We start from the raw sequence: 14483 nt of genomic DNA, 5'->3' as shown, positions 1-14483 counted from the left end.
AGATTTCGGCAGTGGCGGCAGCCACAGCGCGAGCTCGCGGTATTACTTGCCATTGTGCAACACCGGTGACGTAACGGGGAACCGAAGAGCGGTCCGTACAGTTACACCATCGGCAGGGAAATATGCGCGGGAGAGGAGGAACGCGGAAGAGACATTTCCAGCGCGCGCTCCTCGCAGAGTGGAGCGATTTCGTCCGGAAAAATTTGTGGCATATTAGTTTCTCTGCGGGAAGAACAGTTTCCATCGAAAAAAAGTATGGGGTTTCGGGAAATTTCATAGTCCCTTTAATCGTCCTGTTGACATTGTAAAATGCATCAGATGTTTGAGTGTCATCTTTAACAAACAGTTGCCATGGGATGAACACATTGAATACGTTCGTTACTATGGGCAGGTTGATACGTGATCCTTCGATGATCCAAACAGGAACGAGGACAAACACGAGAGACACGCTACGTTCGCATTGAATACGTTCAGAATAAACTGTGCAAAATATTAGGCATGACCGCTAGGCATAGACTCGTGTTTCCTTTTCGAATAAGCTACTACTATACCGTTCACTGTTCATGTCTCACCTAAACTATTGCCATTTAGTCTGGGGTACGGCAACTAAGAATAGTCATGATGAACGCTTGAGAGCAAAATGAACGATGTTACGAGTAGGAATATAAGGGATGCGCGGTGTCGAATTTACGCTTTAATTTAATTTTAATGTAGATTACTTCCGGGTATCACAACTGGGGGACAAGTTGTGAGGTTCCCAAAACGTACCATATTTTACAAATGAGGCAAATTTTCGATTTTTTATCTCCTCGAAGGCAAATCTTAGGATCTTCACAACTTAGGATTCAATGCTACCCACCCCAGACAATACGTGAAAACAAAAGAAAAGAAAAGAAAAGTGATAAGCTGAGTATGTCAAATAGTTTGAAGATGCGTGGCGTCAAGCTGCGTAGGAAACTCACATCTGAGTGATAATTCATTAAAAATACCCACCACTTATTTTCAACTACTTTCAGCACCCATATGCCTCCTAGGGCCAAGGCTTTAATATGTGTTTGAAACAAAAAAAAATTGAAGAGGTCGACCGGACCACCCTGCCTGATCCGGCGTGGAATCACCCTATATACAAGTATAATTAGTTTATGACCTGTCTGCTATGGATTTCTTTTTGTATATGTGATATTCTGTGTACCTCGATGCCTCATCCTGTCATATAACGCTCATTAAATGTTTTTCCATTATAAACGTAATTTAATCCAATTACTAGCTCATATAGCTAGTCTACAATTCATATTTTGTTGTGTTGAAGTGTTGTGAAGATGCACAAATGTTATTTCATAATTCTCTAAAATGTTGCAGGTGTTGTAATCTGTTGGTTTATGGCTAGTATGCTGTTCCCATTTTTTAATGTTTGGTCACGTGCACCTTAAGACACACCATTTTCATGCCATAGGTGCAATATTATATAAACACATGCATGTATCTATTATTCTGGGCTCTTTCCTGCAATAACGTGGAATTATTTGGCGAATTTTTCTTGCATTACGGTTTAAATGCGTGCTACTAACGCTGTGGGAAATACTTCCATGTATTCAGATGTTCTGATTTAAATGAGATAGCGGCGTACGCGGGCTATAGTGAGACGATGAACCCGGTTCAAGTGATACAGTCGTGCTTCTTATTTTTCTTTTGACTGTCGCGAGTACTCTTATATATTGCTTGCCTTGCGCAAGAACGTGCCTTTTATATCTGTTATTCACGTGATGGATGGGTTTGTCTGTGTCATACGATTTTGCAGTGAAGTGGGCCTAGCTATTGTGGCGCACTGTCAATTGCCAAGTCTTTTGGATGAGCAACAAGCTACGCCTATACCATGGATATCTTTTAAGCGATAGCATATAAAAGTGAACGGGCTTCCGTCCGTATACATGCTTCGTGCACCTATGTGGTACTGCTGACGAGTCTCGGATGATACCAACTGTTTTTTCACGCCCTGTGAGATTCGTATCATCGAGATCCTGTTGTAGCAGCTGTTCTTTTTTTCCTATGAAACAATTTCGCATGGTATGCCGTCTTTGCACAGAGAATTGCACCCCCAGAATGCCTCACAGTACGCATCATATCTGGGAACCTTAGGCGCCGCGTGATGTCAGCGTCCCTTGGGCAGGCAATAGCTGCAATGCAAAATTGACAGCCAATCCGATTTTCCGTCTACTGCTCTGGAAACTTCTTTCTGATGCTTTTGGCAATCGGGAACCACATACCCTTTTCCAGAACAGCCGCCGGAAAACCGCATTGGGGTCATTTCAGAATTGCAGCCGTTGCCTGTACAAGGACCGTGAGGTCACGTGACGTCTACGGTGCTGAGGTTTGACGCGTACTATGTGGTATTTTTAGGTGCAGTAAGCGATATCACAAGGGTAGCCAAACAGCCCATAGAATAACCGGCATCGAACACCGCTTAAAATAGGGGTAAAAAATTTGACGATTTTTTACGCTTACAATCCGTCACACTTTTATGCGTAAGGTGTCCACCCTTAGACTATGGGTCAAAAATTTGACGATTTTTGACCCTTACTATCCGGTTTGTTTCTGAGAGTGCAGGCCCGGCCCGGTCTTCCTTTGATTTACCCGCCCCGGTCCGGCCCGACAGCTGCATACCTAGCCGGGGCCCCGCTCAAGCCTGAAGGATTCTCGGCCCAAGCCCGGCCCGAGCCAATAAATTTATAGGCTACCCGCCCCGGCCCAGTGTATCAGGCTGTAAAATTTTACCGTGGCTAACTAACAGAGGGGTAATACAGGCTCGAGTCCGACCTAGGTCCGGCAATGTACGGGCCCGGGCCATTAATGGTCAAACCCGAGCCCAGCCCAGGCCCGCAAAAAGAAGTCTTTGCTGGGCAGGCCCGCCTCACAGGCGTGGCCGGGCTCGGGTAAGCCCGAGTGCGTGCAGTGCTCTAGTTCTGAGTCCTCTCCTTTTCAACGTTGTAATGGCTGGTATCCCCGTTATTTTGCCGAAGGGAGTACGATCGAGCATAGGGTACAGTGGGGCTACTTGAAGACGGGGGCAAGTTGAGGACAGTTTAGGTTTTTCGTGTGGCATTTTCTTAGGAATATTTTTTCTTGTCTGTGACACCTGGGTGAGCACAGTCGTTGTCTGGGCTTTGAAGTAACGTCTTGACGTTCTGCACGTGGCTTTTTTTAGAAAGACGTGAGACGCTGTTTTGCAGATGTGGTCGAGGTAAGAGGGGCCCTTTTTTGTCCCATCTGTAACTTTCGCGAGCATTGACTTCCACTTTGCTCATTTCTGCTACTCGGCTAATAACATATGACCTCACCGTTATGATGCTGTATCATTGCCTTGTGTTTCCATGTGCACTACTCGTGGCTGACCGTTTCGGCTGGCCCAAACAAAGACAAAATTTAAATCCGGTATTAATTTTTTGATGCCCTCAACTTACCCATAGGGTGGGGTAAGTTGATGAAAATATGTAGGCTGTCATTTTTGGCTCGTACGAAATAAATATCCGGCTTAGCAGCATGTGGTGCTAAACCGGATGTGCAGTAATTTGTTGATCATTTCTCAAAGGTTTGGCTATTCAGTTAACGAATTATGGTACAATATAGGTGATTATTCTGACTGCTATTAACAAAATAGTTCAACTGTCTTCAACATAGACCACCTTACCCTATACGCCGACGATATTTGCATTTGGTCATCCGATAAGCAGTGGCCTGCACTCCAACAAGAATGCAGGATGCTATCGATAAGCTTTTCAGGTACCTTACGCAACGGGGTATGGACATCTCTAGAGAAAAGACTCTCTTCCTGCCTTTCACCCGTAGACTTCTGCACCGCTTCACTCTGAACCTGAACGGAGAGGCCTTAGCAAGAGTTTCCCACCACCGGCTTCTGGGGGTTGTGCTCGACCGTTCTCTGTCCTAGAACGCCGATGTGAAACAGCGGAAACAACGGGTAGACTCACGTACCAACGTTCTAAGGTATCTTTCGGGGTGCCGATGGGGCAGACATGCCAGTCCATGTTTGGTCTTCATTCCTCTCTGTTCCGCTCTGTTGCGGCAAATGCTTACGTACCACGTATCCGTCCTTCATGGCGTATGTCCCACATCGGAGACTTCCCTACATCGTGGACTAGCAAAAAGTGTTAAGCTCTGCCTAGGCGTCCCTCGGGCAACCTCCAACCGCGAAGCTATTGCTGAAGCTAGAGAGCCACCTATATCTGTTCTGCGAGTGACCGAATCCCTCAGGCATTATACACGTTTGGTGTCTCCACATGTCAAGCACCCGTTGGCCCGCAGGATTCGTACGCGGACAAGGTCGAGCATTCACGAAGCTCTGGCGCCCTACTTCCAAGAAATACCTCAAGCCTCTGCCTGCAGCTCCCATTCCCTACTGGACGCTGACACTCCCTACAGTGTCACCAGAGGTGCCAGACCTCAAGTCAAAGAAGGACACTCCAGGGACTGTTGTTATACAGCTCGTACGGGATGTGGTTGCTCAGTACTCCGAACTCTAGCAGATACTTACAGATGCGTCCACATCACAAGAGTCGTCGAGATGCGCATTCGCAATTCGGTCCTCGGGAGAGCACCGTGCGATCCGTCTGTCTCACAGGACGTCCTCAACTGCTGCGGAGCTCTCTGAGGAAGCTCTCCTACACATAGCGTCAAAAGAAACCCCGACTTCATGGGTTATTTTCTCTGACTCAAAATCTGGCCTCAAAGCAATGCAAGGTTCGACGACATCCTCACTTGCGCCGGTCGTCTACAGTGTTATTGCGGCATACAACTCTGCCGAAACAAAGGGTCACAACATCATCATCCAGTGGATCCCAGGGCACTGCGGTATCAGTGGAAATCAGAAGGCGGACCAGGCTGCTCGAATTGCTCACCATAAAAGAACTACTCATAAAATCTACTTCACGCTATATCTGATGCAAAGTACTTGCTCGCCTCCTTACGTAATCGCCTCTCTAAAACCATGTGGACAAGCGACGTCATGAATCACTCGTTTCTCGCGCGAATCGACCCCAACTGCACCTACTGCCTCCCATCGAAGATGCCAAGGCAGTTAGGGTCCGCCATTCATTGCCTGCGACTCAACGTGCCGTTCACAGCAGCATTCCTCCATAAGATATCCGATGATAAGATAAGATGCCGTTGGATCTCCGAACTGTGGAGAAGACGGAGCACGTTCTGGTCACCTGCCGACGCTTCGACTCTAGTCGGCGAACACTGACGAACGCCCTCGCGAAACTGGACAACCGACCTTGTAGTGTTGAGAAGGTATACTGGAGAGCTGGCTAAAGCAGCACCAGCAACCTGCGCTGTGTGCCCTGGCGAACTACCTCAAGGACATACGTGCTGAAATAATCTTTTAAATCATTCGGCGCTTTCACACGTCAAGCGTCCTGGAACAGCTGGTCGCACCCAGTGCGACCTACGTTTCCATTTTCTTCTACTTCTATTCTATTCTATGCCACAATATGAGTTGAGTTCACTGCAGTGTGTAATGGGAACTATAGTGTCCCTTGGAGAGTCCAGGAAGGAAAACAGTGCTTGACGGTGCTGCGTGATATTGGGCAAGGGACCTAGCACTGATGCTAACGTGAACGGTGAACATCATGTTCGTCTGGTAAAATTTGACAGCTCAAAATGGAAGTGCTATAGAAACCGCTGAGCACAACTTTGTTTGTTTGCAAGGAAACAAAAGAGGATAAACTGAACTCGTCTCCCGACTTGTTCTGCTACTCCTAACATAAATTCTCACACCGCACCACTCCTCAAAAATATTTCTCATGTGCTCTACTCGCACAACGTCTTCTTAGTGGATTACCTTAGCTACAATGCATTTGTGCTCCGGGAGTGTATGCGCTTGCTGCTGGTTCAGTTTGCTCCCGGGTTGTGCGAAAGAAGTGCAATATTTCGCCTCGTATAGTCTCAGGTTACATTGAGGTGTTGTTTTAATCTGGGGATGTATGCATGTGAGAGTGACTGTGTGTGTTCTATGTTTGTGATGTCTGTGTTTGTCCGTTTCGCCCCGCCCGGAGCCCCAAGTGCACTGTGATGGTCCCTTGATGTCGTCGCTGCATGCGTCACCGCCTCGGGCTGGCTGACATGCTGATGGTGTGCTGACTCTTGTGGTCGCAAGGTACCCAGCTCATTAGTGTTGGCTACTGACACTAATCTGACATGGCGGCTGACAGCCTAGAGTATAGAGCCCCTCCGTATGGCGGTGCCATGGGCACAACTTCCGTCATACTGGTCGTCTATTTGATCCTACTCTAAAACGCGGCTAAACATTCTTTGTGCGCGTGTGGACATGTGTGTGTGTTGGTACACAATATGCGTGCAACGACCATCTGAAGAAACGCCACCGTGAGGGGCGCATTAAATCTGGTGAATGGAAAAAAGGAAATTCGTAAGTTGTCACGAGCTGCGCTCAGACATGAATTTCATATCACTAAGGTCGAACTACACGAGAACAAGTGGAGCCATAGTAATGCATCACTTTTTTTGGGGTAGCCAGCCCTAAATCTTCGCGACTTACGTCCCAAATTTTTATTTTCCTTGTCGCCATCATCATCGTCTTTCCGGCGCTTTCTCGAGTGGTCCTTTAGAGGGCAGTTCAGCTCAGTCATGTTTCACTTCGTACGCTCAACGTTACATTCGACACTGATGTTCACAGCACAGCAGGACGAGTTTCCTGCACCAAATACGTTCTAGATATTTAGCATGCGAAATTATTAGCTGCGCAGCTTACCACAGCCCGCACAGCCTGTGACAAGCTGTGTAAGTAAATTTCCCACAACGTCACCAGGAATATTCGTTCTTTATTGAAAAAAAAAAAACACAAAATAATAGGGACGCAAATTTTCACTGGACCCAAATCCCATCGGGCCTTTAAAAGTCCACTTAAATACAGAGGGGAAAAAAATACACGGAGCTCTTTGGCCGCACGCATAGCATATGTTTGTAAGTGCTCAAACGTCGCCAAACCACACCGTTTTTCTCAAAAACCACACCGTTTTTCTGCGTGAATCTTTTACGACAGTGTACGTATAGCACTCATGAATATGTCAGTTTAGCTCCAAAATCGACCGGACGTTTCAGGACCTCCCGTTCAATGATGGCTTTACATGAACCATAATACTGCGGTGATCTGCGTTAACTTGTTCGTAGCATTATAGCCAGGCACAAAAGACAGAAACAATAAAAAGCAAACGCAGGAATGTGTGCAATAAGCTCACAATGAAGAACGACATACGATGCGCTCCGAAAACTGTTCCACAACTTAATCTATTCAACAATGAAGGCACTACCTTTGTTGTCGAGCCGTACCAGCAGTAGAATTCCGAAGAAAAGCCAGTGGTAGTACGCTAATGCGTAGTTCACTCGTGTCTTGGCACCCACGCCGTACTTCAACATTGTCACAAGAATACGCACACTCACAAACCTTGAAATCCACACTGTTCCAGCACACCTTTTAAAACACAATGCGAAAATTCCACTCGTAATATACAAGGAGACGAAATTCTGCCATCGAGCGGAAACCTTTCACGTCCCTCCGATTAACGAAACTACCCCCTAGGCAATGTGACGACACTTATGTACTGCAACTCCTCCTTCCTGAAGGAATCCTTGCAATCCTGACGGAGCACGACGAAAAGTAGTCGATTATGACGCGAGGCCACGGGGATCGCGCAGGTTGACCGTCGATGTTTCAGCGGGATGGAGCACTGACTCTCGCGGTCGCCTTCGCTGCTTCAGTTTCCCCGGTCCCGAGAGCCGGCGCTGCACAACATTGGTGATTGGTTAGCGCGTGGAGGCGCGTGGGCTCGACGTCACTTCCGCTTCCAGCGCAGACTGCTATCTTGCTTCGATTGTTTTGAAGTTCGCATCTTTTGTGTCGTGGTGGACGGGCGATGCGGCAGATAGCATTTTGATGATGGGTGGTGTGCGCTTTGTTTCATTTGTTTTTGGTTGGGTATCTTGATTTCTGCGGTATCCCAAGCAGCAAAATGTACTGAAAGTCGAGTGCAATAGGGGTGGACGGTATGTGTCTTATCAATATTCTTTAGTTTCACGGGTCTGTTCAAGGCCTTCCACCTACCCGTCCACCCCTATTGCACTCGACTTTCAGTACATTTTGCTGCTTGGGATGATACCTGGTCCCACCATCGTGCATGGAGCTGTTGCTGTTAACTGTAGTTTCTTTGCCATGTGAAGACAGCTGCCGCAGTAATTATCAACTCGATAAGAACCACTGCCGCAAGTTATCATCGTGGTTATTCCTTTCGACCTTATCTGAGGCTGTGCAATTTCCTTTTCCAGGGCCGGGCGTCGAACCGAAACATTTTTCATTTCGGTTCAAAGAAAACGGTTCAGCTCCGGACTGAACAAATAAGGTCCGAAACCAGTTCGAACAGTTTCACATGGTGTAAGAGGTATTGACTGCAGCGAAAATAACCCCGTTTATTCTGTGCAAGATGCCAAACAGAGGGAGAAAACAGAGCGGGGTTACAAGGTCCCACCAAGTGGCTTAGAGAAAAACAACGAGCCCGTCTTGCGCGCTTGCACATTGTTGTGATGTGAGGCACGTGCACAAATAACTACAATGTAGTTGACCTAAGTAACAGCAAGTCGTCGAGTATTTCCTGGGAACGACGAACCCTTTGAGCCGAGAGAATGAATTTCGGAGGTTCCTACCTAAACACCGATGGGCGCGATGTATTGTCAGTGAGCGCTCGAGGTCGAAGTAGTTCAATTTTCTACTTTAACCAAGAACATACCTCTTTTTTTTTTCTTTTTTTTTTCGGTTTCCCTGCGGAGCATTAACAAGTATTAGGGTTTTCCTTCCGCTTCGGTTTCTCCAAAATAACGATTTTTTTTTTCGATTGCGGTGTTCGATTCGCTCCGGAACCCTGTTTGAGGGACACGGAAGGTTTAAATATTGATCTAAAAATAATGAATGTGCGGTTCTGGTGTATGCCATTCGTTTGAACGCTAACGCTGGCGTTCTCTTGTTACAATTCTCTTCTTCACACGATACTGATGTGGAGCAGTAGGGTATGACTGATAAATAAATAAATAAAGATAAATACCGAAAAGGAGGGGAAAACAAGGAACTCTTTGCCAGCTGACGTCTTGAGCTAACCGAATCGAGTTTAGCATAGCCGAGTGAAAAGTAACAGTAATTTAGAACTTCCTGCCTAAAAGACAGGTCACTAATGGACGATAAATTGCATGTGCCACTGAACAAGGTGACCACCACTACTTCAACGGTGTAAGTGCGCAAACGACTGATATATAACTTGTGAAAGCAGTTGTAAGACAATGTTCATGCTCATGCGAAATACTTTAATCGAGACTCTAAATAATCTGACTTTATACTTTCAAATACTTTAATTAACATGATTTCACATAAAGTGAGGCTAACCTAACGTAAACGGTCGAAAAGGCAAGGACTTATTTTAATGCTAGCACTACGCATAAAAAAACAAAAAAAAAAAGATAACGAAATGCGAATGTCAACAATACATAATAAAGAACTCTTTGGAAGTTTATCACACAAAACCTAACACAGCGAGAGTTTTTTTGTATGTGATTATTTGTTACCAACGTTTACCAACGAAATGGCAAAGGGGCAAGGGTGCAGGCCAGCTGGTACATGGTGAAGAAATTTGGAACCCGAGAAAAGGACAGAGGAAGGACGACACTAGAACGTGTCGTGTCGTCCCTCCTCTGTCCTTTTCTCGGGTTCCAAATTTCTTCTTTACCAACGACGTTACCAACGTTGTTACCAACGAAACGTTTCTGTTGCTTGGTGACATATCAGTTATGTGGTTTAGCTGTTGACGAGCAACTGATCAAAACCCGTAACTGACGAGAGTAACTTTTGTAAGATGCTGGGATGTTGGGGTCGCAAAGAAAATATTCCAAATACAAGCTAAACATTTAAAAAGTGGACTTAGCGTGAACGAATTGGCCCGCATCATGGAATAGAGTCTGGAACCACAGGTTGCCAGACATAGCTACTTTGTGCCAAATTGACAACTTTCAAACTCTTGTGGTGCACAAATGTGGACAACGGCCAGTCGGCAATTTTCATGCCGCCGTTGCGGATACTTTGCGCTATATTCGCTATTCCTGCCGATTGCGATTGCAAAACTAGAACCCCCCCCCCCTTTTTTTTTTCATTGTGATGCCGTATCCAATGCCGCAGTACGTTCACTTCTGTCGCCCTTGATGATCGACCTGTTCTAAGTCGAAATGATGTCCTCCGAACTGCTTTCTCTTTGTGTCTTGGGACATCAGCACTCGTTAAAGAACCCCCGGTAGGATCAAAGTAATCCATTAATCCGCTGTTGCGTCTCTCGTGATCATGTTGTCTCGCGATGTAAAGCCGGGAATTATTACCACACTATTATAATCAGCTCTCTCGTCCCTCTACTCATGTGACATACTTTCTGAACACGTCATGTACTTTAAGAACGCGTTCCCAAGGCTTAAGGGGTTGAAAAAGCATCTCGAACAGCATGTGTTTCACGGTGTGTTCGTAATATTGTAGTCGATATGTTCGAGACGCGGAGCATGCTGTTCCGTTTATTCACATTCACAAAAAATGCGCTTTCAAAACCAGCGCGACGCCAAACGAGCAATTTTCCTGCGAAGGAGAAAACATTTACCGTATAGAAAGAGCTACGCATCGCAGCTTCCCATTAAGAGCCGCGCGCGTCGTTTTCTACGTCTACAGTACGAACTCTGTTTGTGGGGGAGTGAAAGGAAAGAACGAAGGCTTATCTCTCGCTGTGCAAGATTTTCGTCGCGCAGTGTCTTCCGCACGCGGGATAGCGCCGTCACAGGTGATGATGATGATTTGTTTTCTTTGTTTTTGTTTTTTTTTTGCGCAAAAGCTACTAGGGCTAGCCGTCACAGGACTTTACTTGGAAAATTCAGGAGACAAATCTCCGTGTTTTCAATACGATTCCTCCAAAAATGGGTTACACTCTAAATCTTTTTACACCCTAAGGGGTGTAAAAGGCGTGTGCCACGCTTGTATACTCCCTTTTCACACCCTCATGTTTTCATTTAAGGATACCTGAGGGTGTAACTGAAAAACTTTGGGGTGTAATAGTCATATGTTACACTTTTTTGGCTGACGGTGTAAAAAGAGCGTGTAACTTGAGGGCAATCTGAGGAGCAACATCGTTTATTGTCATACACAGGCACAACATAGAAAGTGAGCATGACAACTTGAATAGTTGAATAAAAAAAAAACACTATAAAAGCGCATGCCGCGGGTTCACTACAAGCCTTCCATCTGCGAGCTTATGGAGATTTAACATGTCCGATCCAATGTCAAGGTTGCTCAAAACAAACTCCTCGTCAGTTCTAGAGACAATGAAAGCATGCAAATGCTCATCGAATTCAACTGTTAATAGCAATTTTACAAGCAAAAATAGTACTCCACTCACTACATAGATTCCCGATATTTCAGCAAATCGTGGCAGGTCATCAACAGGTATTTCTTTCACAATGACATAGCCTGCCGTCAGTGTCTGCCCATCAGTTGTAATGCTGCTCACATACTCTACAGATTCAGCAATTACATTGTGCTGTGAGAGATAAGCCCTAGAGTTGTCAGGAACACCCTCAATTGCAACCTTTCTTGTTCCTGTGGTAGCTCTGACGTGGTCCATGTGAGGCTGAGACCACATACATTTGGTACAACTGGTGTCGTCTTGCCAAAGTGAAAGCAATGTTCTTGAAGTTACGAACCTTCCTGGCAATGTCCTTGAAATATTGGTGTTTCGATTCATATCGCATACACCAGATGGCCACAAGGGGACCATACATCCTTAAAAATCGCGGATAATGCACAAGGTAATGCATTTTGCAAGGAAGCCGAACGTGCGGAAACAATGATGCAAAACTGTTCAGAAACAAATTAATGCAGCGCTCAAGGTAGGGAACATACACCAGTGGAATGCGTCTGGACATTATGACATCAACGATTTCACGGAGTGAAAGGTACAACTGCCAAACTTCGTCATTATTGGGGATTCTGTTGCCTATGTACAATGTGAGATTCCTAAATAGACAAAACTTCTGTGATGCACTTCCCCTCATTACACCACCACTGGAAAAGAACTTGGATGAGACTGACTCAGGTTTGTTGTTTACGTCACATTTGTCATATGCAAAGTTACGTATGCGCTCATTGAGTTCGTCTAGGCTGAAAAATCTCTTTGAGATAAGGTTTGCTATGACATGACGCAAAACAAATAGCAGGACACACCCGTGCAAGTCATGCATGATATCTGTGGGAAGGTGCTCTGGGGGGGGGGGGGGGTGGAATCCACTGAAATGCAATGCACTGGGTGCTTTTATCCCAAAAAGCGGCAACGTTGGCACACCGCCTTTCAACATGTCCAAGTGGTAATGATGTAGTGACGGAGTACGCAACGCAAAGTCCTGCTCTCGATGCTTGCTGCTTATGTCGCAATGTAGCGCCATGCAGAACCTGCAGATGTGTCCATGTTTGAAGCTGGCCTTGAACCCCCCAATACGGTGACTTGAAAGGTTATCACCTGAGAGACAAAGCACACCTCCTTTGACGTTTCTGCCGCTCACACTTATCCCTTCTGTCTCCAAGCTTTCCACGTCCCGGTGCAGCAATTCAAGTACCTTACCCATCCCATATTTTTCTATGTATTTCTCTTTGCATATGAGTGCCAAATGGATGTGCGCAACGTGTGTCCTCAGGTGAGCTGGTGCATTGAAAACTGTGTAGTACACTGCCATGAGTTTGTGTTTTTGTCTCTGTGCTCCTATGGGGTTGCAAACTTCAAACTCGTCTGTGTAGAGATGGATACACAGCTTTTCGTGATCACCACAAAAATAGTCATGCACTCTAAAAGCGGTCCCATCAAATACCGAGTTCAGCATGCTGTCACCGTCAGTGTGGTAACCTGTGAACGATGCACTACACCATTCGAGGTAGCACTTCAGAACTTCCAGGACTGGCACGTACTGGTAGCTTGCACGTGCTCCACTTTCTTCATCTAGGGACACGCCGAGAGGTGAGACATAAGTGAACATGTCCTCCCACAAGCGCTCACAGGCCAGCCTATGTACGTAAGTGTGAAGCTTCTCGATCAATGTAGGGCCCAACATTCGCGGGAGACAGCTCTGAAAGCTGTGCTCCTAATTTGTAAAGCAGTGACATCGTGTCATTTGCAACCTCATTTATGGTAGACTCCGGAAGTTTTTTCCCCTCTTTCCACTTGAGTAACAACTGGGCAAAGTTTTTCCGTAGACTGTCCTCCGCTGCTGCTTCCAAGGCTCTGCTGCTTGTACTTGGAGTGATGTCTGCTACTTCGGCTTCATTCTCCTGTTGCAGAGGGCTGATGCTTCTGTCAACATTCTCATACTCATTATCGTGCGTTGTGTCAACACTTTGAGGAACATTAGGATGCGGAATACTTGCGGGTACATTCTGTGGGTCCTCATCCCTGTGTCTCGTGAGGATTTGACGACGAAAGGAAGGGAATGACTCAAATGTTACACAACAGTTTCCCAAATCACGTTTCCAATTCCGCTCGCGGCCGTGGGATGACCTTACGTGACGCAGGAGCGATTTCAGAGCCATTTCAGAAAGCCCTGTGACGACAACGGGGACACCGGAAGTGCCTGACTGGAGGCATCTGTAATATGACGACATTGGTATGTTAGACCCACACTATACACTTTTCTTAAGTTGAGTACAGAGCACTTTACGAGGAGAGCAGTAAAAGGAAACCGGAGGGTGTCTTTGTGGCACTGTGTTCGAAACAGGTGCCACCTTTGACGGAGCACCTGCTTGCAACCCAAGTAGCCGAAAAGTAGCGTTTCTTTTTCTTTTATCGCTCCCTTTGTGAAGCGCTATGTACTGCGCAAAGCACACTGTAAAATATTTATTTATTTAGATATACTACAAACCGCACAAATGGTTCAAGTAAAATGGGCCATAACATTTCACTCAAAATGGCACTCAGAATGTTTTTCTTTTTAAAGATAGATACACATACAAGCACATGCATACAAAACCAAACTGTAAAACATTTGGTCAGATTAGCATTAAAGGAATTTAACGTCGGTACGTACCCTACATATATGCAGCTCGGTCCAGCGATGACATTGCCGGGTGAACAGCTACGCTGCTCATCTGAGTTCGCAGAGTCGCAACACCCTTCTTGGGCCGCTTTACAGCTTCAGTACAAAACCGATAACACAATCACAGACACACCGTGCACACCATTGGGGCCTCCTGTTAAATCCTGACCTCCTCATCATGAAGTATAGTTTCGGTTTAGCAACACCGGGGATTCCATTGTTTACTACTGCGTTAGAAGGATTAAAAACTTCGTGGAACAATTGGGCGTACCCATATCTCTTGATTAAGCGATAGGCCGCAAAAGACG

The 14483-nt window shown here is 46.0% G+C and overlaps 1 pseudogene; it reads right to left on the bottom strand.

The window, feature by feature from the left end:
- The window catches only part of LOC135384642 (nephrin-like), a 602775-nt pseudogene extending 594801 nt beyond the window's left edge, over nucleotides 1–7974 (bottom strand).
- Between the last annotated feature and the right edge of the window lie 6509 nt (nucleotides 7975–14483).

Source organism: Ornithodoros turicata, chromosome 2, assembly GCF_037126465.1.
Source record: "Ornithodoros turicata isolate Travis chromosome 2, ASM3712646v1, whole genome shotgun sequence".
Taxonomy (NCBI): domain Eukaryota; kingdom Metazoa; phylum Arthropoda; class Arachnida; order Ixodida; family Argasidae; genus Ornithodoros; species Ornithodoros turicata.
This window is presented reverse-complemented; position numbering and strand designations above follow the sequence as displayed.